Genomic DNA, 21,752 nt, shown 5'->3' with positions numbered 1-21,752 from the left:
TAAAAGAACGTAAAAGGTATCCAGATTATGAGCTGGATTTCCCGCCACATTGGGAATCATTAAGACCCATTTGCGTCCTACGAACAGCCAAGGCACCATATTCGCCAATCCTCCGGGCTGGGAATCACATGACGAAGGATTGATGCATGTCTTGACAAAAGTGGCCCTGATGCGGTGGACCTCGCAGTGGGCCAAGGGGGTAACTCTTTAAGGAAGATTCCCCCAAAGTCCATTGGAGGGCCACCCTCCCCCACAATGCAAGAACTGCACCCCCCCACCACCACCACTGGACCTCCCTCCCCCCCGCCATTAATTCTCTTTGATGTAGTCCAGGAGCTGTCAATCAGAGTGATATTAATAAAAACTGTGGTTAGTTGAACAGCTGCCCAGTTCAAAGCCACTCAGGTGTGAAGGGAGAGAAATGAAACAATGCAGACAGTTGGGTGTGTGTGGAAACAGTCAACCACAGCCCAGTTGAAGACATTGCACAAAGAAATAAATTAAAGGCTTGCAGATCAAAGATCTGAGTGGAATTAAACCCAGCTGACTGCTTTACACTTCCCAGGAATTGACAGGTATAAAAATAATAATCTTCATTAGTATTACAAGTTGGCTTACATTAAGACTGCAATGAAGTTACTGTGAAAGCCCCGAGTCGCCACAGTCCGGCGCCAGTTTGGGTGCACAGAGGGAGAATTCAGAATGTCCAATTCATCCAAAAAACAGGGGCGAAATTCTCCGACCCTACGCAGGGTCGGAGAATCGGCCGGCTGCGACGTTAATCCCGCTCCCGCCGGATTTTTTATTCTCCGAGCAGCCAAAAACCGGCGTTGTGCAAATCCCGCCGGCAGCTTCTGAAAACAGCTGGCGCCGGCAGGATGTCATTAATTTTTTTACTTTGAACAAATCTCTGGCCCGGATGGGCCGAAGTCCCGCCGACGTGGACACGGGTCACGTCGGTGAGAAACAGAGTAGCTTTAAAACGGCGTCAACCATTGATTATGGTTGACGCCGTTCAGTGACCTAGGGCGAGTGGGGGGGGGGGGGGGGTGCGGCGTTAGTGGGGGTGGGGTGGGGGGGGTGGGGCGGGGGTGGGGGGGGGTGACGTTAGTGGGGGTGGGGTGGGGGGGGTGGGGGGTGCAGCGTTAGTGGGGGTGGGAGTGGGGGTGCGGCGTTAGTGGGAGGGGTGCGGCGTTAGTGGGGGGGTGCGGCGTTAGTGGGGGGGGTGCGGCGTTAGTGGGGGAGGTGCGGCGTTAGTGGGGGGTGCGGCGTTAGTGGGGGGTGCGGCGTTAGTGGGGGGGTGCGGCGTTAGTGGGGGGTGCGGCGTTAGTGGGGGGTGCGGCGTTAGTGGGGGGTGCGGCGTTAGTGGGGGGTGCGGCGTTAGTGGGGGGGTGCGGCGTTAGTGGGGGGGTGTAGCGTTAGTGGGGTGGGTGCGGCGTTAGTGGGGGGGTGCGGCATTAGTGGGGGGTTGCGCCATTAGTGGGGGGGTGCGGCGTTAGTGGGGGGGGTGCGGCGTTAGTTGGAGGGGTGCGGCGTTAGTGGGGGGGTGCGGCATTAGTGGGGGGGTGCGGCGTTAGTGGGGGGGGTGCAGCGTTAGTGGGGCGGGTGCGGCGTTAGTGGGGGGGTGCGGCATTAGTGGGGGGGTGCGGCATTAGTGGGGGGGTGCGGCGTTAGTGGGGGGGGTGCGGCGTTAGTGGGGGGTGCGGCGTTAGTGGGGGAGGTGCGGCGTTAGTGGGGGGGGCGGCGTTAGTGGGGGGTGCGGCGTTAGTGGGGGGGTGCGGCGTTTGGGGGGAGGGGGGTGCGGCGTTTGGGGGGGTGCGGCGTTGAGAGAGGGGGGGTACCGGCGTTGAGGGTGGGGGTTGCGGCGTTGAGAGAGGGGAGTACCGGCGTTGAGGGGGTGGGGGGTCGCGGTGTTGAGAGGGGGGGTACCGGTGTTGAGAGAGGGGGGGTACCGGCATTGAGGGGGGGGTTGCGGCATTGAGAGGGGTGTACCGGCGTTGAGAGAGAGGGGGGCGGCGTTGGAGGGGGTAGGGGTGGTGGGGAGGGGGGGTGGGGTGGTGGGGAGGGGGGAGGGGGGTAGAGTTGGTGGGGAGGGGGAGGGGGGTAGGGGTGGTGGGGAGGGGGGTAGGGGCGTTGGAGGGGGTAGGGGTGGTGAGGGGGGTAGGGGCGTTGGAGGGGGTAGGGGTGGTGAGGGGTGGTTGGGGTAGGGGGCAGCGGCGTGCAGAGGGGGCGACGGTGCGTTGGCCCCGGCCATCCGTCGCCCCCCCCTGCACGCCGCTGCCCCCTACCCCAACCCCCCCCTCACCACCCCTACCCCAACCCCCCCCTCACCACCCCTACCCCCTCCAACGCCGCCCCCCCTCTCTCAATGCCGGTACCCCCCACTCTCAACTCAACGCCGCAACCCCCCCTCCCCTCTCCTCTCAACTCAACGCCGCAACCCCCTCCCTCCTCTCCTCTCAACTCAACGCCACAACCCCCTTCCCCCCTCTCCTCTCAACGCAAGTAACCCACCTCTCCCCTCTCCTCTCCTCTCAACGCCGCAACCGCCCCCCTCCCTCCCTCCCTCTCTCCCTCCCTCCCTCCCTCTCCCCCTCTCACCCTCTCAACTCCGCAACCCCCCCCCCCCCCCCCCCCCCCCCACAAACGCCGGGTATCTCTTCCCCTCCCCAATGCCGGGTCTCTCTTTCTCCCCCCCACCACCACGCCGGGTCTCTCTTTCTCCCCCCCACCACCACGCCGGGTCTCTCTTTCCCCCCCCCCCCCCCCCCCCACCCCCGGGTCTCTCTCTCCCCACCACACAAACGCCGGGACTCGCCACTTCCGCAGCGGGTGAAACTGACGCCTATCGCGTCAGTCCGCTGCTGGCCCTTTCGGGAACGGAGATTACCGGCTTAAAAGAAGGTCCTGACGCCGGAGTCATCCGCACCGCTTTTTCCCGCCGGAAATGGGCGTCACGTCGGTCCGCGGAGAATTTCGCCCCATGTCTTTTGGGACTTGTGGGCGAAATCAGAGCACCCAGAGGAAACCCACACAGACATGGGGAGAACGTGCAGACACCGCACCGACAGTGACCCAAGCGGGAATCAAACCCAGGCCCTGGCGTTGTGAAGCAACAGTGCGAACCACTATGCCACCCCATACCATGCTGTTCCTGTGCCTGAGCCAGCAGGTGTATTGCTCAAGTGAGTTTTAAAGCAGTGAAGCAGTGATTTTATTCCCACTGCCTCTATCTAGACTGCTCTCTAGCTTCGAGGCAAGCGTCTCTCTTCCTGATTTGTGTTCCCACCGGGAGCGACCGTGGCTTTGGAGTTTGGCTACGAGCTTGGCTGGGTTTATGGTGCTGAAGGCAGAGCTATATTTAATGAATAAGAGTCTGACGTAGGAGTCATTTTTGTCCTGATGCTCCGGGAATGAGTGTAGGGTCAGGGAGATAGCTTCCGCTGTGGACCGGTTGTGATGGTATGCGAATTGCAGTGGATCAAGGCAATCTGGAAGGGTGGAAATGATGTCCCTCATGACTAACCTCTCCACTCACTTCATAGTAATACATTCAGGCCCACCGGTCAGTAATCGTTAAGGCACGTTGCCTGGTTCTTCTTTGGCACTGGTATGATGGTGGTCTTCTTGAAGCAGGTGGGAACCTCAGAACGGAGTAGGGAGAGGTTGAAGATGCCCGCGAACACACTTGCCTGTTGGTCCTCACAGGATCTGAGTGCACGACCAGGGACTCGGTCTGGACCAATTGCTTTCAGTGGGTTCACTTTCAAGTAGGTCAGTGTGATTTCTGATGCTGTGAAGGTAGGTATGGGTGTGTCCGAGGTTGCTGGGGCAGTTGACAATGGTTCATTGGTTTGCTGCACGAAACGAGCACTGAGCTCATCGGAGAGGGGTGCTCTGTTGCCAGAGATTCTACTCTGCTTTGTCTTGTAGCCCGTTACGTTGTTTAAGCCTTGCCACAACCGATGAGAGTCTGTGTCGTTAGTTTGTGACTTAGTCTGATATTGTTTCTTGGCATCCCTGATGGTTTTGCGGAGGTCATCCCTGGGTTTCTTGTATAGGTCAGGGTCACCTGTCTTCACAGAATTTACAGTGTGGAAGGAGGCTATTTGGCCAATCGAATCCACACCAGCCCCTGAAAGAGCACCTACCTAAGCCCACACCTCCACCCTATCCCTGTAACCCAGCAACCACATCTGACTTTTGGACACTACAGGACAATTTAGCATGACCAATCCACCTAACCCGCAAAACTTTGGACTGTGGGAGGAAACCAAAGCACTCAGAGGAAACTCACACAGACTCAGGGAGAACGTGCAGACTCCGCACAGACAGTGACCCAAGCCGGGAATCGAACCCAGATCCCTGGCGCTGTGAAGCAACAGTGGTAACTACTGTGCTACCATGTCGCTCTAACCGCCTTAGTGCTATTCTTGATCGCCTCCGACCTGGACTTCAATGGGAAGTGAAACCCCCGATTAAACCACATGTCCGGCTGGGATACGCCATATGCACAACCTTCTTTGGCACGCAATGTTTATGGACTTTCTAGATTTATTTAACAATATTTAAAATAACAGCTTTAATTAACATGGTGCCTTTAATGTGGTAAAATGTTCCAAGGTGTTTCTCAAACTTCTCAAACAAACTTTGAGGCTAAGTCATGGTCACGTGACCATAAGCTTGGTCAAAGATGCAGGGAGGGATTGTCCACTCCTATTTTCAGGGGTTGGAATCAGTGGCCGGAGCAAGAAATCCTGAGGGATTTCATAAAAAGTGGTTTACACCGATGGGATTTCCCGTTCCTATTGCCCTGTCCCCTAGCAGTTACATAACGGTAAAGCTGTTCCCCATTTGAATGAATTCAGATATAATTATCAGGCATTTACCCCTGATAGTGCCACATCCCTCCCCCTGTTAGACTGTGCATTCACGCCAACATGAATCACAACAGTTACCCCACAATGTTAACCTGGTGAGCAGAACCTGCCAGACGCATGTAGGAGAGTACATCCCCAGGGTGCGGGTCACTCCCGGGCAGTACTCAGTGGAGAGTTTTAGAGGATGATTCCATAGCTTTAGGTCCAGGGGGCTAAAGGCATATCTGCCAATGGTGAAGTGATGAAAATTTGAGATAGGTAACAGACCATAATTGAATAAGTGCAGAGATCTCAAAGGGTTATAGGGCTGGAGGAAGTTACAGAGATAGGGCGGGACAAAGCCATGGAGGGATTTGAAAAAATATGAGGAGAAATTCATTGATTTTGCACCACTTCTAGCTTCTCATTTTGCGAGGCCAATTTAACTTGATTCCCTGGGGCACACAATGCACACAGTTCAGCTCATTGCTCCAGCTGAAGAAAGCCAAACAGGCTGCACAGGTAGTGGCCCGCAACACTGCCTGTTGACCAGGGAATCAACATAGTCTGTGCAGAACTACTAAAAGTAGTGCAATGTTTCTGATTTTCTCACTGCTGGGGTGAAAATTTTAAAATTGAGGAGTTGCCAGACCAGAAACCAGTTTCTGTCAGTGAGCACAAGGATTTAAGGACACTGCATTGTGTGTACAGCACTGATGTCCAAAGCATGACCTCATGAGAAGATGCAAGTCCTTGCCATACTCTTGACCTGTGGCTGGGAGTTCTTTAAAGGGATGGTATGGGGAGTTAGAAGTCACTGAAGGGCTGTTGGAAAATTAAAGGAGGGTGAGTCTAGGTAAAAAAGAAGCAGCTTCAAAAAAAATTAATTTAGCCCTTAATAAGATTGTAAGTGTTGAAAATATATGTGTCAACTTTTTCAAAGGTTGCCTGGGGAAAGTGGAACAAAACAAACTGTTCATAAGTGTTGAAAAATAAATGTGTAGTAGATATTTGCGGCACCAATGGCGGTCCTAAGGCTCACTAGCGGGGTGAAAGTTAACTTCAGAAGCAGACAAACTAATGGTATAACCTCCCTGTGCTTCCTTTTCATTTCAGTTCTGATCTGCTGCTCTGCTTTGCTCTTTGCCAAAATTGAATTTGAACCCCTATATTCTGTTGGAATGATCCGTAAACTAATTCCACTGCCCCTGAAGCTTCTTCTTCTCCTTCAGACATTTCTCCACTTTATCCTCTAAAAGAAGCAACGGCCTTTTCCTCAACTGTTCCCAGTGGAAATGCAATCGATGCTCCCCCAAATTGGTGTGCAAAGTCATTTTCTCCCAATCGCTCCCCTCCACTCTCTGAATGACTTTTTAAAATCAATAACTTCTCACCACCAAGTCTCCAGCCCGAGGAAGACATTTTTCCCTCAAGCAGACCATCTAAAGACTTCAGAAATTAAAAAAGAACTCAATCAAATTTCCGTAGTCCTATTTGCTACATTGTAAAAAATGCCTCAGTATCTCATGTCTCTGCTCATCACTTTAGATTCCTATTCCTGGCATCAGCTGAATGAAACTGCTCCGACAATGGCTTTAATGTCCTTTCCATAATAGGATATCCACAACTGACACACAGTACTTGTAATTATTTGCCGAGCAAATGTTTTGTGGCTTTATCTAGCTGTGCACATTTTCAGAGAATTATCTTCTTGAATGTCTCAATCTCGGTTTATCCATGCTCTTCTGGTCTTTTCGTTACGTGCCTACTCACATGCCTTGTTTTTTTCCTTCCTAAATGGATTGCCTCACATTTATGCACTTGAATTTATTTTCTACTTATCTGCTAACTATCTGTGTCTTCTGAAAGGTTTTATAGACAGGCCGAGCATGGCACTTGCGCACAGCTTCCTTCCCTGCTATTAGCCAAGCTTGTTGCATGCTTGATGTCAGCTAACGTCAAGATGGAGCTCCCGATGTCCACATCCGAATCATTGCTACATGCACTGAGAGGAAAAGTAGCCCACTCCCAACAAGAGCACAGCACTTGTAACCTTGATCTGATCAGAGTGACGCATGTTAGCCCTGTTCATGTTGATGGCTGTCATACCACCTCCCAAGTCCATATAAGGGAAGGCAATGCTGTAGCGCCTTTCTGGCCATCTGAAGGAACCAATGCCTGAGATTTTGGACAAGGTAAGTGAGTTTAGAATGTAAAATGTAAATGACCTTTATTGTCTCAAGTAGGCTTACATTAACACTGCAATGAAGTTACTGTGAAAAGCCCATAGTCGCCACATTCCGATGCCTGTTCGGGTATACAGAGGGAGAATCCAGAATTCTCAGCTGGTACAGGAATTGAACCCACGCTGCTGGCCTCGTTCTGCATCACAAACCAGCTGTCTAGCTAAACCAACCCCTGAATGGATTGAAGTGTTGTAATGTCACACTATGTTCCCAGGAGTTTTTTACTTGAAAGTTTCATACAGATACACTGAGACCGTAGGTATAATGCCACTACCTGAAAGATCGTTCATCTGACATTGAGTTGGGCCACTTTTAGTCCCTCATGGGGCTTGTATATGTGAATGCAGGGCTGAACATTAGTTTATGAACCCTCAGGAAATTTGGTCTGCTCTGAACAGAGCAGGCAATGGGTATACTCTGCTCATGATTTCCAGGCATGGCTATAACCTGAAAACTGATCACCACACAAAAGAAAGATTACTTTCTATAGAAATATTATATAAAGCCAGGAAAGGTTCTTGCCTGCTCCACAGCACATCCAGGGATTACTGTCAACTCACATGCAGGTTCCTCACCCACCAATTGTCTTCAAATCATTGTCAGCAAGGCAAATGGTGTGATTTACATGCTTATAAAATGGCTGAAGCTTCCAATGAAGATGCAGCAAATGTTCGCTGCTTACCCAAATTATGTTAATGAGGTTGGGTCCCTGCAATCTCTAGACTGTTCCTGACCAGAATTTCGACCCAATGCCTGGGCTCAATTCTTGATGGTTTAAACTAGTGTTCGCAGGGGAGCTATGGTTCCGAGGATATGGTAGCTGTTGAATGGGCAGCGAGTCTGTGAGGAAGGATAGACAGTTGAAAGGGCAAAGTTGTACTCAGTGGAATGGGAGAAAGTGTGTCTGTTTCAATGCAAGGAGATGGTGCTTTTTCCTGACGTTTTGTTCTCTTTATTCTGGCCTGTAACTTTTAATCTGCAGGGAGAGAACCAGAGAGCATCTGAGAACCTGGGAAGGTAAGTGATTTTTATTTATATTTATTTTTGTTACCTTTTTAAATTGTGTGTGGGGGGGGGGGAACTGAAGTAACATCAGAGTAAAGCTGTGACCTGATTGGCTGGTTGGGAATCTACACTAAATTTAAAAATCAAGCATTGTTAAACTAATTAAACATAATTACTTAATTACTTAATTATAATTTAGAGGGGTATCTAAGCCAGAGATTGGAGAGTACTGTATTTAGTTTTCACATTTATAGTAGAAATTTAGTGCAAGGAAACAAATAGTCAACAGTAACTTTTTAAAAAAAAAATTTAAATTTAATTTACTAATTAATTGACGCAATGTCAATTAGAGGGGTGCAGTGCTCTGACTGTGAGATGTGGCAGGTCTGGGAGGCTTCCAGCGTCCAGGATGGCTTAATCTGCAGAAAGTGCACCCAATTCACAGACCGCATGGTTAGGTTGGAGCAGCAGTTGGAAGTACTTAGGATCATGTCGGTGGCAGAAAGCATCGTAGATAGCAGTTATATAAATGTGGTCACACCCAAGGTGCAGGCAGAGAAATGGGTGACCACCAGAAAGGGCAGGCAGTCAGTGCAGGAATCCCCTGTGGTTGTCCCCCTCTCGAACAGGTATACCCCATTGGATACTGTCGGGGGGGGATTGCCTCTCAGGGGAAAACAGCAGCAGCCAGAGCAGTGGCACCATGGCTGGCTCTGATGTTCAGCAGGGAGGGTCAAAGCGCAGAAGAGCAATAGTCATAGGGGACTCTATAGTCAGGGGCACAGATTGGCGCTTTTGTGGACGTGAAAAAGACTCCAGGATGGTATGTTGCCTCCCTGGTGCCAGGGTCCAGGATGTCTCTGAACGGGTAGCGGGCATCTTGAAGGGGGAGGGCAAACAGGCAGAGGTCGTTGTACATATTGGTACTAACGACATAGGCAGGAAGGGGCATGAAGCCCTGCAGCAGGATTTCAGGGAACTAGGCAGAAAGTTAAAAGACAGGACCTCTAGGGTTGTAATCTCGAGATTATTACCTGTGCCATGTGCCAGTGAGGCTAGAAATAGGAAGATAGAGTAGCTAAACACGTGGCCAAACAGCTGGTGAAGGAGGGAGGGTTTCCGTTATTTGGACCACTGGGCACTCTTCTGGGGCAGATGTGACCTGTATAAGAAGGACGGGTTGCATCTAAACCGGAGAGGCATAAATACCCTGGCCGCGAGGTTTGCTAGTGTCACACGGGAGGGTTTAAACTACTATGGCAGGGGGGTGGGTACCCGAGAAATAGGTCAGAAGGTGAAAGCATTGAGGGAGAACGAGGGAATAGGGCCAGTATGGCTCTGAGGAAGAGCAGACAGCGAAATGTTGCTGAAAACAGTGGGTATGGTGTCCTGAAGTGCATATGTTTTAATGCAAGAAGTATTACGGGTAAGGCAGATGAACTTAGAGCTTGGATTAGTACTTGGAACTATGATGTTGTTGCCATTACAGAGACCTGGTTGAGGGAAGGACAAGATTGGCAGCTAAACGTTCCAGGATTTAGATCTTCCAGGCGGAATAGAGGGGGATGGAAAAGGGGTGCGGAGTTACGCTACTGGTTCAGGAGAATATCACATCTGTACGACGGGAGGACACCTCAGAGGGCAGCGAGGCTATATGGGTAGAGATCAGGAATAAGAAGGGTGCAGTCACAATGTTGGGGGTTTACTACAGGCCTCCCAACAGCCAGCGGGAGATAGAGGAGCAGATAGGTAGACAGATTTTGGAAATGAGTAAAAACAACTGGGTTGTTGTGATGGGAGACTTCAAGTTCCCCAGTATTGACTAGGACTCACTTAATGCTAGGGGCTTAGACGGGGCAGAGTTTGTAAGGAGCATCCAGGAGGGATTCTTAAAACAATATGGAGATAGTCCAATGAGGGAAGGGGCTGTACTGGACCTGGTATTGGGGAATGAGCCCGTCCAGTTGGTAGAAGTTTCAGTAGGGGAGCATTTCGGGAACAGTGACCACAATTCAGCAAGTCTTAAAGTGCTGCTGGACAAGGATAAGAGTGGTCCTCGGGTGAATGTGCTAAATTGGGGGAAGGCTAATTGTAACAATATTAGACGGGAACTGAAGAACCTAGATTGGGGCAGATGTTTGAGGGTAAATCAACATCTGACATGTGGGAGGCTTTCAAATGTCAGTTGAAAGGAATTCAGGACCGGCGTGTTCCCATGAGGAAGAAGGATAAATATGGCAAATTTCGGGAACCTTGGACAACGAGAGATATTGTAGGCCTCGTCAAAAAGCAAAAGGAAGCATTTGTCAGGGCTAGAAGGCTGGAATAGATGAAACCTGTGTGGAATATAAGGAAAGTAGGAAGGAACTTAAGCAAGGAGTCAGGAGGGATAGAAGGGGGCATAAAAAGTAATTGGCTAATAGGGTTAATGCTTTCTACATGCACATAAAAAACAAGATGGTAGCCAGGGAAAGGGTTGGCCCACTGAAGGATAGGCAAAGGAATCTCTGTGTGGAGCCAGAGGAAATGGGCGAGGTACTAAATGAATACTTTGCATTAGTATTCACCAAAGAGAAAGAATTAGTGGATGTTGAACCTGGAGAAGGGTGTGTAGATAGCCTGGGTCACATTGAGATGCAAAAAGATGAGGTGTTGGGCTTCTTGAAAAATATTAAGGTGGATAAGTCCCCAGGGACTGATGGGATCTACCCCAGAATACTGAAGGAGGCAAGAGAGGAAATTGCTGAGGCCTTGACGGAAATCTTTGGATCCTCACTGTCTTCAGATGATGTCCCGGAGGACTGGAGTATAGCCAATGTTGTTCCTTTGTTTAAGAAGGGTAGCAAGGATGAGCCTTACGTCAGTGGTAGGGAAATTACTGGAGAGAATTCTTCGAGACAGGATCTACTCCCATTTGGAAGCAAAGGGACGAATTAGCGAGAGGCAGCATGGTTTTATGAAGAGGAGGTTGTGTCTCACTAACTTGATAGAGTTTTTCGAAGAGGTCACAAAGATGATTGATGCAGGTAGGACAGTGGATGTTGTCTATATGGACTTCAGTAAGGCCTTTGACAATGTCCCTCATGGTAGGCTGATACAAAAGGTGAAGTCACACGGGATCAGGGGTGAGCTGGCAAGTTGGATACAGAACTGGCTAGGTCATAGAAGGCAGAGAGTAGAAATGGAAGGGTGCTTTTCTAATTGGACGGCTGTGACTAGTGGTGTTCCGCAGGGATCAATGCTGGGACATTTGCTGTTCGTAGTATATATAAATGTTTTGGAGGAAAATGTAACTGGTCTGATTAGTAAGTTTGCAGGCAACACAAAGGTTGGTAGAATTGCGGATAGCGATGAGGACAGTCAGAGGATACAGCAGGATTTAGATTGTTTGGAGACTTGGTCAGAGAGATGGCAGATGGAGTTTAATCCGGACAAATGTGAGGTAATGCATTTTGGAAGGTCTAATGCAGGTACGGAATATACAGTGAATGGTAGAACACTCAAGAGTATTGACAGTCAGAGAGACCTAGGTGTACAGATCCACAGTTCACTGAAAGAGGCAACACAGGTGGAGAAGGTAGTCAGGAAGGCAAATGGCATGCTTGCCTTCATTGGCCGGAGCATTGAGTATAAAAATTGGCAAGTCATGTTCAAGCGGCTATTGGATAGGTACATGGATTATGGTAGAATAATGGAGTGTAGATTAATTTGTTCTTAAGGGCAGCATGGTAGTCTTGTGGATAGCACAATTGCTTCACAGCTCCAGGGTCCCAGGTTCGATTTCGGCTTGGGTCACTGTCTGTGTGGAGTCTGCATATCCTCCCCGTGTGTGCGTGGGTTTCGTCCAGGTGCTCCGGTTTCCTCCCACAGTCCAAAGATGTACAGGTTGGGTGGATTGGCCATGATAAATTGCCCTTAGTGTCCAAAATTCTATGATCTATGATTAACCTAGGACAAAAGTTTGACACAACATCGTGGGCCGAAAGGCCTGTTCTGTGCTGTATTTCTCTATGTCTATGTCTATGTCTATGTTGCAGCTGTATAGAACCTTAGTTGGGCCACACTTGCAGTATAGTGTTCAATTCTGGTCGCCGCACTACCAGAAGGATGTGGAGGCTTTAGAGAGGGTGCGGAAGAGATTTACCAGGATGTTGCCTGGTATGGAGGGCATTAGCTATGAGGAGAGGTTGAATAAACTTGGTTTGTTCTCACTAGAACGAAGGAGGTTGAGGGGCGACCTGATAGCGGTCGACAAAATTATGAGGGGCATAGACAGTGTGGTTGTCAGGGTCTATTTCCCAGCGTAGAGGCCTCCCCCCCCCCCCCCCCCCCCCCCCCCCCACCCCACCAGGATGGCCTCCACAGCCAGAATACCGAGGTCCCGCCGAGTAGGACCATATGCAAACGACGCTGGTGGGACTCAGCGGAACTAGGCAGGCACTCAGCCCATCGAGCATGCAAAATCGTCGCGGGTGCTGCTTTCAACGGCCTCTGACTTGCGCCGCAGTGACCATGCCGGCTCAGAGAATCCAGGCCTTGATCTACAATTCTGGTCGTGGATAGCAGTTAGACATAACCGAATTCAGTAGACTTCTGGATTCAGGATTTGAATTCAGTGGACTTCTGGGATTGGAAGTCTAATATTGATCATGAAACCATTGTCAATTGCAGTAGAAAACAATCTAGTCCATTAATGCCCTTCAGTGAAGGAAATCTTACCTGGTCTGGCCTACATGTGACTCCATCGATGAATTTGACACTTAACTGCCTTCCAAAATGGCCCACTAAATTCAGAGGCAATTGGGGATGGGCACAAATGCTAGTCAACCATGAATGAATTTTAAAAAATAGTTTGAGGGGCACCATTCCACAAGCATGGACAAGGCAAAGCGGCAGGCTTCCGCGATCTACCACAGCCCATAAAGATTGAAATATTAAAGCATAATTTCCATTACCTGCAGCAAGCCCCAGGATATATATGACTGAAGGCCTCCACAAGCAATCTCCCCTTAACGTTTTGAGATGAGCATCTCAGTGATTAACTTGTTTATGCCCTTGAGAAAATTAGCGCTGAAAAAGCATTGTCTGTTCCTGCCGGAGGTGCAGTTCAGGTTTACATTTTCAGAAGACGGATGATGAATGTAATGGAAAGTGAAGAGTGTGTGGTTTTAGATTTTGAGAAAATTGAAAATTAGGAACATGTTCCCTGAAGATGTGGAACAAATTACAGATGCACTTCGTAGCAGCTCATTTAAAATACGCCGTGAGGTTATTGAATCCCAGGTCTAGATGTAAGAGTTAGAGAGAGGATGTAGTGACTGCGTCAGAAACGCTTTTCGGGCTCTCCACATTATCTTTCCCTTTTCTTCACTTTTTCCCTCGGTGGCATCGTACTGCAGGTCACAGTAAAGCAACATTTATATTGGCGAGGAAAAAGCAAAACAGAAAATGCTGGGAATATTCAGTGGGGCAGGCAGCATCTATGGAGAGAGAAAGAGTGGCGATGTGATTTTGACGTTATTGTAGAGAGGTGTGACCCACAGCATTGTTCACATTAAACCAACGGCGTGTGATAAAGAGGGTATGTTTGCTTTTGTTGTATGTAATGCAGCATTACAGTGGTACAATTATCAAAAATAATAAGGGTTTTATGTTTACTGTCATACAAATTATCTTTATTCCAATTGTTTGTTACTTGAGAATTTATGCCCCCTCACCACTCGACAAACAGTTTCCAAAGCCAGATTTGGCCACCACACTCAAAAGTTTGACACTCCTGTTTTAAATAACAGAAGTTGCAGGTTAGGAAAGGTGCTATCGAAAGAGCTTTGGTGAGTTGCTGCAGTGCATCTTGTAGATGGTACATATTGCTGCCACTGTGCAACGGTGGTTGAGGGAGTTAATGTTTCAGGTGGTTCTCCTGGATGGAGAACTTCCTAAATATTGTTGGAACTGCACTCATCCAGGCACTTGGGAGTATTCAATCACACTCCTGACTTGCGCCTTGTAGATGGTAAGGAGTCAGGAGATGAGTTACTGACCACAAAGCCCCAATTTCTGACCTGCTCTTGCAGCCACAGTATTTATATGGATGGTCCGGTTAAGTTTCTGATCAATGCTAACCCCCCAGGATGTTGTTCATGACGGGTTCTGTGATGATAATGCCATTCAATGTCAAAGGGATGTTCTAGATTTTCTCTTGTTGGAGATGGTATTTTTTTGTTACTTTTGCTGAATGTATGTTATTTGCAACTCATTAGCCTAAGCCTGAGTGTTGTCTGGCTCTTGCTGCATGTGGGTATTTACTGTTTCAGTATCTGATATGTTGATAATTATAGTAAACACATTAATCAGTTTTGAATTTGGATTTGTTTATTGTCACGTGTACCGAGGTACAGTGAAAAGTATTGTTCTGCTTGCAGCCCAGACAGATCATTCCGTACATGAAAAGAAAATACATAATAGGGCAAACACAAAATACATGACATAAATACATGGACACAGGCATCGAGTTATACAACTTGATAGAGAATATGTGTGAAGACATCAGATCAGTCCATAGGAGGGGCATTTAGGAGTCTGGTAACAGCGGAGAAGAAGCTGTTTTCAGACTTTTGCATCTCGTGCCAGATGGAAGAAGTTGGAAGAGTGAGTAAGCCAGAGGGGAGGGGTCTTTGATTATGCTGCCCGCTTTTCCAAAGCAGCGGAAGGTGCAGACAGAGTCAATGGATGGGATGTGGGTTTGTGTGATGGACTAGGCGGTATTCATGACTCTCTGAAATTTCTTACGGTCTTGGGCCGAGCAGTTGCCACACAGGCTGTGATGCAGCAAGATAGGATGCTTTCTATGGTGCATCTGTAAATGTTGGTACAAGTTAATGTGGACATGCCGGAGTTTCTTAGTTTCCTGAAGAAGTATGGGCGCTGTTGTGCTTTCTTGGTCGCAACGTTGACATGGAGGGGCCACGACAGATTGTTGGTGATGTGCACACCTCGGAATTTGAGGTTGTTATCCATCTCCCCTGTTGATGCTGACAAGGGTGTCTATGATACTTTGCTTCCTGAAGTCAATGACCAGGTCTTTAGTTTTGCTGACATTGAGAGATTATTGCTGTTACACAATTCCACCAGATTCTCTATCTCCCTCCTGTAGTCTGACGCATCACTTTTCGAGATCCGAACCACCATGGCCGTGTCGTCATCAAACTTGTAGATGGAGTTGGAGCCAAATTTTGCCACGCAGTCGTGTGTGTACAGGGAGTATAGTCAGGGCTCCGTACCCAGCCTTGCGGGGCCCCGGAATTGAGGACTATTGTGGAGGAGGTGTTGTTGTTTATTCTTACTAATCGTGGTCTGTGGGTCAGAAAGTCGAGGATCCAGTTGCAGAGTGAGGAGCCAAGTCTTGGTTTTGGAGATTTGATATGAGCTTGGCAGGATTCCAGATTGTCCTCAATTACCTGACCAAGTTCCTTTATACCTGGTGTTATAAAGAGGAGGGGAGTCGAATGGCTACCATCTTTTCTTTCCCGTTGTTTGACAGCAACAGTTTTTCTTAATTAATATACTTGCCAATTCCTAGTATTTAACTGTTTATGTGCTATTAGCATAAAATACATAAATAGACAGTTTTAAAAGAAAAGAGGATAATTTTCATTATACTTAATCCAGTTTCAATAAAATAATAAAATAAATGCTCTGACTTTCATTCACACACACACACACTGACGTGTAGAGGGTTATACGACTCATGGAAAAGGAAACTAACCCATTCAGGTTCTTGTTCTTTTAGCACCTCAGCAGCTTGAGCAGTTTTACAGAGAAAACAGCTGCTTAAACGCGCAGTGTCGGCTTGTCATATGACCTGCTTCCCCCAACTTCCCAGTGACCGAAATATGGCCATGACCAGCGCATTCCAGTTACCTTGGTTAGATCATAGCTGGGAATTCCTCTCTCAGCCAGGTTTCCGATTTCCAAGTGATTATGTCAAAATAGTTTGTCTCCACCCAGGTTATTGGCTAAATACTGTGCTAATTTGATATGAGATGCCCGTCCACACCCATTCAAAGGGCAGGATTTACCAAGCAATCCGGTGCAGTTTTTCGGCGGCGGAGGCTGTCCGCCCACAGAATTTTGTGGTCCTGCCATTGTCAACGGGATTTCCCGTTGAATACACCCCTCGTCGCCAGGAAACCCGAGGCGGGGGTACGCCGTCGGTGGGACCGGAATGTCCCTCCGGCATGAACAGCCAGTAAATTCAAGAACCATTTTTTGATTGTTTTCTTCACTCTCATTTTCAGAGACAGATTTTCTTTTGAATCCATCAGTACGCTCCTTGGTAGCCTTTTGGGAATCAAGAAACTCCTGAATCAACTCTGGGCAATCTAAATTATCTTCTGGCTCCCATGTATTGTCTGGATTTGTGAATCCTTTCCATTTCAGAAGGTACTCGAGCCTTCCTTGTACAACCCATCTGTCTAACACTCTTTCGGCAATATATTCTTCAGGCTGAACATCCTCAGACTTTTTCGTCTTGCTACCTTGTTTCTTTCCCATTTTAGTAGTAGACACAAGGCTAATAGGAGAAAAAAGGAATCTTCAACCGTTGTCATCTTCTACTTTGAAGCATGGTTTCACAACACTGGGAATTCCCAGTTTCAGCATTGTGAATGACCCGTTTGTACAACTGGAAACTTTCCACTGCCAGTAATTGAGTTAATGGTGGTTTGGGAAAAACAGTGATCGTTACAAAGGTTCACTGAGTATTAACATCAGTGTGAATCAGAAATTGCATTGCACCATCACTAAACCTGCAGTGTTAACACTGAGGTACCTGTTGCAAAGTGCATTTCAATTTCCTTCAGAGATGTTAACAGAATTCACTGGTGTGCACTGGCAGCAGGTTAAGTTGAATTGGTGGTATGGGGCTTTGTCAAGTTCATCCTTGTACCTTTAACCTCTTGCTTTACTGGGAGAACAATGGGCTGGATTCTCTGCCGGCGGGATGCTCCATTTTGCCGACAGCCCGGGGGTTTCCCGACGGCGTGGGGCTGCCCCACAATGGGAAACCCCATTGACCGGCCGGCGGGGTGAAACGGAAATGGGGCGCGGCGGGGCGGAGAATCCAGCCCAATGTTTTTCACATTTCTACAATGCTGGGCTCCGGGGTTAAGTTTGTTCTTGAATGACTTCTTTGCCATTTCCTCAGGCCAGATAAATGTTTTTTGAAATGCATCAAAGGCTCTTCAGGGATTTTGTTTGGAGCTCTGAGAATTAAATCAGTTTATTTCCTTACAGGCTCCTGATGTTGTTTGCTCATTTACAGGTTTCCTGTGGCGTTTGTCAATTGTGAGAACTCATTATTGCTTACATTTTCTTCCTGTAGTTGGTGGTATGGGTTTATTAGTAAGGAATATAATGTGTATTTCATAAACAGCTTGATGTGAGCTGGTACTTCTGATTTGGTGAAGCTCAATTATATTTCTGCCTTATTTCTATTCTGCCACTCATCTCATTGGAGGGTACCAGGTTCAGAATATGAATGCAGGTGATTTGTGAAGACAATTAGATTTTAATCGTTCACTTTGATTTTTAGAAGCCAAACAATGGGTGGGATGGGGAATTTGGGCCTGTGTTAGCCGCAAGGGCAAATGGTGACATGGGTGCAAGTTTCTGAGAGAGCTGGAAAATGAGACTCTCGCCAATGAGACCTTGGAAACAATTTTCTGCCCGCGTTCACCATGAGCGCAAATGGCGATGTGGGTGCAAAATCTCGCACGAATCGGAAAAGGAGATTCACGCCTGCAAGATTTTGTTTTCCAAATTTCAATTTTCCTCACTCCTCGCCTGTGGCGTAATGAGATACCTGCCCAGAAATGGTGAGAACCTCATTTCAATTAATTTTACTTCATTGTATTTAAAGGGCTTTCCCACCGCATGTTCCACAGGTAAGGGATTTACCCCGTCTGTGAGGTTTGTTGCAAACGAGGAAGCAGTCAAGGGGAAGCTGCCGGGAGCGCGAAGGTAAGCATAGCCCTGGGAAGAGAAGGATATGCCGGGGCAGTGCCTTAACAGTGCCAGGGGTGGGAGCTCTATTGAGAATGGGGGTTGACCTTATGTGTGTAAGGTGTGCTTACCCAGCCTGTGTCTGGGCGGGGGGGGGGGGGGGGGGGGGGGGGACCACTTGCCCCTGTGCTTGTGTGGGGGAGGGATTTGCCCCATTGCTTATGTGGGGTGAGGGGGGTGTGCCATATTCCTTGTACAGAGTTCCCCCGTCCACATAGGGGGTTGGAGTACAAAGAACAAAGAACAATACAGCACAGGAACAGGCCCTTCGGCCCTCCAAGCCTGCACCGCTCATGGTACCTGCCTTAACTAAAACTGTATGCACTTATGGAGTCCTTATCCTTCCATTCCCAACCTATTCATACATTTGTCTAGATGTCCCTTAAATGCCGCTATTGTACCTGCTCCCACCACCTCCCCAGGCAGCGCATTCTATGTATTTACCACCCTCTGTGTAAAAAACTTGCTTTACACATCTGTTCTAAACTTTTCCCCGTGCAAGAGCATCTGACTATCCACTCTGTCCATGCCACTCATAATCTTGTAGACCTCTAACAGGTCGCCTCTCAACCTCCATCGTTCCAGTGCGAACAGACCAAGTTTATCTAACCGCTTCTCATAGCTGATGCCCTCCAGACCAGGCACCAGTCCTAGTAAACCGCTTCTGTACCTTCTCCAAAGCATCCACATCCTTCTGGTAGTGTGGCGAGCAGAATTGTACACAATTCTAACTATGGTCCTGTATAGTTGCAACATGACTTGCCAATTTCTATATTCAATGCCCCGACCGATGAAGGCCAGCATGCCGTATGCCTTCTTGACCACCTTATCTACATGCATTGCCACTTTCAGTGATCGGTGGACATGCACGCCCGGATCTCTCTGCCTGTCAGTACTCGCAGGAGTTCTCCCATTTATTGTGTAATTTCTACCTGCATTGGACCTTCCAAAGTGCATTACCTCACACTTGTCCGGATTAAACTCCATCTGCCATTTCTCCGCCCAAGACAGATACTAAATGGCACGGCTGTTTGGTCCAGGGCGCTGGGAGAATCCCACAACTGTGTATTTAAATCAGCCTAATGTTTTCATTTCAAAATGCAGATCAGGATCACATAGATCGAGGGCAAGATCCTGATCATAATGTCTCAGGACACACCATTAAATCTTGCAAGGCTTTTTGAGAGTCACAAATCCCGCGAGAGGCCTCTGACACCACAAGGCCGTTAAATCGCGCCAGTCATGTTTGTTAACAAAGAAACATTACACAAGAAAAGTAATTAATTACCTAAGAAGCACTTTAGGACATTCTGACGATGTGCAAGGCACTATGTAAATCCAAATTATTTCTATCACAGTAACAGAAGTGCAAGCTTTATCCTAGGACAGTGTGTCGAAAGTTTATGCCTCGCCATTCGTGCAGATTCCCTGTACAATGGATAGTCAACTCACTAGTCAGCTGCCCTGAGAGGGAATTGGTTGACCTCAGTTTAACCTGGTGAACTTTAAAAGCTAAAAAAATCAATGACAATCCAAGACAGCAAATGGTCCCTTAGTTCTACTGTCCACCAGCTCAGCATACAAATATTGCGTCGACAGGATATAAAATCATAGAATCATAGAATTGCTACAGTGCAGAAGGAGGTCATTCAGCCCATCGCGCGTGCACCAACCCTCTGAAAGAGCACTCTACCTCGGCCAATGCCCCACCCTGTCTCCGTAACCCAGTAACCCCCACCTAACGTTTCTGACACCAAGGGGAAATTTAGCATGGCCAATTCACCTAACCGGCACCTCTTTGGGCTGTGGGACGAAACCGGAGCATCCGGAGGGAACCCACACCAAATAATCCGAATGATGGAAATCTGAAAAGAAAGCAGAAAATATTGGAAAAGGAAAGGCTTGAAAATAAGACTCACGTTTATACACCTTTCACAGCCTTGAGATGCATCAGAGAGCTTGTGAGCTGATTATGTAATATTTGAAGCTTGGTCCCTGTTGCAATGCAGGCCAAGCCGCACCTACGGAGAAGATAAATGTTAGGTGAATAATTCTGATCCATCTCACATTTTGTTTCGATGATGTGCCACAGGTTTGAAAATGTAACCCACAATTACCTTGTTCCCTAGATGCTGCCTGACCTGCTGAGTGTTTTCAGCAGTTGCTGTGTCGCTTTGACGAAGCTATTCTTCATGTTTCGTTCGCAGATAGAGAAAATAAGATTCCATGCTTCCATTGAACAGTTTCTGTTTTTTGCCATGCCTTTCATGAAAAGAGTGCTTTGCAAAATTTCAGAAGTGGGAATTTTAAGCATGCACTTAAACCAAATCGTCCTTGCTTCACAATAGTCTAGTTTATGCACTGAGGTAAAATTACATTTCAGTATCGGTATGTGCTGGCAGCATGTGTCCCTTTTCCGGCCAGAATTCAATAGATGAAGGCAAATCCATTACTCCTTAATTGTTGCCCTCCACTATAAATTCATGTCTGTGCATTAGTCATGAATGTGACAGGCACAGGTGGCATAATCCTTAGCGCTGGAAATGTTTTCAACTGTGATCTAAGTGATGGGCTAAATTGTTCAGTGCAACGATAACTAAATGTGTAGTTTCTGGACCTTGCTCACTGCACAGTATTCATGCTGTCTCTTATACATAAGGGAAGGCTATAGGTTTTGAAAATACAAATTATTCCACATTCTGGGGTGCTCATGATATCACCCACATTGTATTAGTGGCCTCAAACTAGATAACCCTTTAAATTCAGGGTCAACAGGATCAAGACCCTGCAGGACTTCAGACTGAGTTTCACTAAAATGCCATGTTTCTATGGTTTCTCAAAAAACAGCACACCATCATTTAGCCAATGTAGCATTTGGCTGCTGTTTCTGAAACATTGGCAACGTGATTTATTAGCGTATATGTTTCAAGTACATTCTAAATTATGGCCCTGATATTTATTGAAGCAATCATGACATGTAAGGCATGTAAGTAAGGTATATTTTGCCTCTCAGGTTTTATTAAAAATGTGCAAAAAAGGTTTACTAAAATGGAATGAAAAGTGTTTTGCATACAAATAGGGCCTTCTGTTATCTTGTAAGAGAGGATCACATTACATATTGCTTTCTGTGGCAATCTCCCACTTCACTGCATATCGAATCAAAGATTGTTACAGCATAGAGACATGGCACTTAGCTCATCTCATTTGCACTGATGTATTTCTCTAAAAGCGTCCAGTCTAACCCCACTTCTCCACTTGCTGTCTATCCTTTTAATAATTCCTCTTTTTGGGGGGAAACTAACTTAATTCCAGCTGTAAAGACTCTGCCTGATTAGCACTTTGCAGGATTTGCTGAACTAATATTTCAGTATATAACACCACCACAATATAGAAGGTACAGTAATAGATACCATAATAAATCATAATATGTACATTTATAGTGCTCGGGCATAAATGTCAAAATATTTGGCCATAGTTTAATCCAGCCCATCTACGGAGGCAGAGAAACCTCCCGCAATGAGGTGGGAATCGGCTCAGAACTCGCCTGCTTGTAGCAGGATATCAATTAGTATTTTGTGGT

The sequence above is a fragment of the Scyliorhinus canicula genome, chromosome 6 (genome assembly GCF_902713615.1).
Source record: "Scyliorhinus canicula chromosome 6, sScyCan1.1, whole genome shotgun sequence".
Lineage (NCBI taxonomy): Eukaryota > Metazoa > Chordata > Chondrichthyes > Carcharhiniformes > Scyliorhinidae > Scyliorhinus > Scyliorhinus canicula.
This window is presented reverse-complemented; position numbering follows the sequence as displayed.